The sequence below is a fragment of the Phoenix dactylifera genome, unplaced genomic scaffold (genome assembly GCF_009389715.1).
Source record: "Phoenix dactylifera cultivar Barhee BC4 unplaced genomic scaffold, palm_55x_up_171113_PBpolish2nd_filt_p 000606F, whole genome shotgun sequence".
Classification (NCBI taxonomy): Eukaryota; Viridiplantae; Streptophyta; class Magnoliopsida; order Arecales; family Arecaceae; genus Phoenix; species Phoenix dactylifera.
This window is the reverse complement of record NW_024068002.1, coordinates 234,170-238,271: the sequence shown is the minus strand read 5'-3', so window position 1 is coordinate 238,271 and position 4,102 is coordinate 234,170.

Below are 4,102 nucleotides of genomic sequence, written 5' to 3'. Positions count from 1 at the left end.
TCTTTTTTCAGAACTGCCCTGACCAAGGTCTTTTGAACTTAGTCTTATAAATCACATAGGATCACTCCTAATCTATCAAGGTTGATAGATCCCATGTAGATGCAATCCAAATCTAATAGCGAACCTACTGCAGCCAATCTGCATTACAAGGACCCTTAGGGCTCATGTTTATGTGCTCGTTAAACTACAGCAATCTCACCGTGATTAGCTGAGGCATCGCAGGTCTAAGTACTAGTCATACAACTGCAGCATCAAGTAAGTTACTGACGAGTGGATAGACATCCAAGTAACTTTCTGCTTTGGTCACGCTCAGTATCCTTATTCTCTAATAAGCACTTGCACAATCACTCCAGTGGCCCCATACTGTGGACTTACTACTCGTCCATCAAGAAAAATGATCAGTGCACTAGTCGCATTGGATCGATCACCGTCCTTCATGATGATCCATCGATCAGAAATAATTCAGAAATTAATTACCTAACTGAGAATACGTGTTATTATCTTATTAATTCCTAGAATGATTCATGGACACATAATAACAAGAATTAACAAATTGCCCAATTTTATTAATTAATAAAAAGATCAGGTACAAATTTTATGCCCTAAAACAAATACAATGCGTCTGCCATATTGGCTTCTAGGGCATACTTCTAACAATCTCCCATTTGCACTAAAGCCAATCAGAAATATATCTAAGCTCCATCTTCTCAAGATGTGCTTCTGTCTTCTGTTGACTCAGCTGCTTAGTGAATGGGTCCGCCACGTTGTTTGTTGTTGACCCCCTAATGGATTTTGATGAATACAAAACACTAGAGTATAATTCCATTTATCTTAACAATTTATTTAAGAATTTCAGGTGATTAATTAACAATATTGTTAAGAAATGTCTAGGCAAGTTTCCATAATTTTTAAAGATTTATTGAAGAATTTTTGAGTTGAAGAAAATAGATCAGGGACAGCCGAGACGTCTCCGGGTTGTCTCAGAGACATCTCTGGCACAAACAGGAAGAACTGGCACGTCTGGAGACATCCCCGGCACCTGGCGAGGCGTCTCGCAGGGTCGGAGTCGACTCTCTCAGAGGCGGAGTCGACTCTCTCAGAGGGGGCAGAAAGGCCGATTTCAAGGGATGCGTGCGAGTCGTCTCCACAGGACGCGGAGTCGTTCCTGCGAGTAAAAAGCAGACTTCTGGAGTCGTCCCCGAGGTAGCAGAGTCGACACTCTCAGGGTATTCTAGAGGATGTCTTTTTCGATGATAAAACAGCAGAGACGTCCCCTGAAAAAGCAAAGTCGACTCTCTCAGAGAATTCCAGAGGACTTGTTTTTCGAAGATAAAACAGCGGAGTCGTCCCCGAGGTAGCGGAGTCGTCCCCATGCAAAAAGTGCAAACATCCCGAGACGTCCCCGTAAAGTGCCGAGGCGACCCTCTCAGAAAAACAGAAAAACAAGCATTCAAACGGTTCATCATCAGAGTCGTCCCCGTAAAGCGCCGAGTCGACCCCAAACAACGTCAAAAGAAAAATCTTACAGCCGAGACGTCTCGCGTTGAAGCAGAGACGTCTCCGGAGCGCCTGGGACGCGACTGACACCTTTTTGCAGGTTTGTTTGAATTTCAAACGTTTCTTTCTTTGTGTCTGTTGCCCAGTAGATACAACCCAAGAGGGGGGATGAATTGGGTCTTTTAAAACTTTTATGCTACTTCTACTACTTTTTGATTAACTATGCTAAGTTGTGTAGATGCACAGTGAAAGTTAAACTTAGCAAGGGTTTGATGTATAGACTTCGACTTGATTAAATATGCTTGCAACTAAAGGATGTGCGGATAAGAATTAAGCAAGCAATTTATCTAAGTAAGTAAGTGTGTTAGTTAGACAATAACTAGAGGCATTACAAACACAAAGGACATATAGTGGTTCGGTGCACCCCAGCACCTACATCCACTCCCCAAGACCTCTTGGGAATTTCACTATAATCCTACCGATTACAGCCGGTTGTTTTACAAGCTCACAACCCAACTTGTTGTTTTACGAGCGCACAACAAACTCGGTCGGTTTTTTCAGGCTCACCGACTAGAACCAACCCCGATTGTTTTCCCGGGCTCACAATCAAACCCTTACACGTTGGTTTTACCCTCGGCTCACCAACAAACCTAAACCCCGTTGGTTTTTCCTTTGGCTCACCAACAAACCTTAATCCCGTTGGTTTTTCCTTTGGCTCACCAACAAACCTTACACCGTTGGTTTTCCCTTTGGCTCACCAACAAACCTTTAACCCCTTGATTCAATCCCTTGATTGAATCAAGTTACAAGATATTAAAACAAAGAATAAAAACAAATCAAAGCTTCTTAAACAAGCAGATATGACAATATAAACAAATAGAGTAAAGAGAAGCCCTCAAACGAGTTTTGAAGATGGAGGAGCTCGGCTTCTTCTTTACTTGATCCTCCTCTGATTTGGCATGAAGTAGAGGATCCCCGAGGCAGCACACGGATGGAGAGGAAGCTTTCGGATTCACTTGGATGCTCTTCTTCTCTCTATTTCGTTTTGGATGGCCCTTTTGTGCTTGTGGGAGATTTCCTTTGTAATCTCTTTGAGATCTCTTTCCTAGATGATCTCTCCCACTTCAATGAGTTCTCCCCTAGCTCTCTTCTTGTTTTTATAGCTTTAGATGGCGTGGAAACAAGAATATAGCCGTTAGAGACAAGAAAAAGAGCCGTTGGACACAGTCTGCATTTCCTAACAATGTTACCATTGGGATCGGAGTCGACTCGCGCGATCAGGAGTCGGCTCGCCTGTTGCAGGAGTCGGCTCGTGTTTTACCGGAGACGACTCGGCCACTGTTCCAAATTTGAATTAATGTGCTTGCCTCGACTGGGAGTCGACTCGTCTTAACCTGGAGTCGACTCGCCAACTTCTGGAGCTGACTTGGCAATTTCGGAGTCGGCTCATCCACTGAAGTTCGTGGATCCAATTTTGAATTTTGTCCTCTCGAGTCGACTCGACTGTCCTGGGAGTCGACTCGAATCTCAGAGCCCGAACTCCCGATCCTCTGTCTTTTGGCTCGTCCAGTCTTGGAGTCGACTCGAACTTCCTTGGAGTCGACTCGGCTCTCAGTTTGCGAAACACAGCCTTCTGCCATCTTGGTGTAGCGCTGCCTTGGAGTCGACTCGAGCTGTCTGGGAGTCGACTCGAATCTCAGAGGCAGTAACTTGGTTTTCTGTCTGTTGATGGTCGCGGAGTCTCGGAGTCGACTCGTGCAATGCGGGAGTCGACTCGAATCTCAGACCCGAAAACTGCTCTCTGACTTTTCTGCCTGTGACTCCTAGGAGTCGACTCATACTTCTCCGGAGTCGACTCATACTTCTCCGGAGTCGACTCGAATTCCACTGGAGTCGACTCGAAGACTGTTCTTTTGAATTTTTCTTTTGATTTTACTCCTCCAATTTGAATCCTTTGAACTTTAAACTTGGGCCAATAAATTGTAGCTTTCTTCCAACTTGAGAGCTTTGGAGGCCTTCTTGTGTTCTTCCAACTTGCTATGTTCCTTGCAAAATAAATATCTTTCTCCTTGCAACATAAACATTAGTATCTATACTTCAAGGTTTTGTGATCATCAAAATCAATCTATGAATCAATCTTTGGGTCATCAATCTCCCCCTTTTTGATGATGACAAAACTTGGAGTATATGCAATATAAAAGATATTGATTTCTAGAAGTAATACATAGCTAAGTTGCATGAAGTAGAAAACATATATATGTAAAAACATACTTTATGATAATGCTTTAGATTTAATCAGCTTAACACAATTAACATATTTAAATTTTAAGCTGATTTGTATTCAATTCAAAGTAATAAAGCATTATGAGTATATATAGCATATACTTAGATATTTCTCCCCCTTTTTGACAACATCAAAAAGATAGTGAAACATTAAGCACAAAGATCAGAGCAGAACACATCGAGTGTGAATTCAAAAGGTTTTCTAATTTGATACCACAGATAGTTTTCTAATCAAGTGTAGGTGGAATCTTCCTTAGGTTAATTCAAGAAGTACTACAAATGATATTCAAGGAAAAACATGAGTGGAAATCTAACCTCTCTT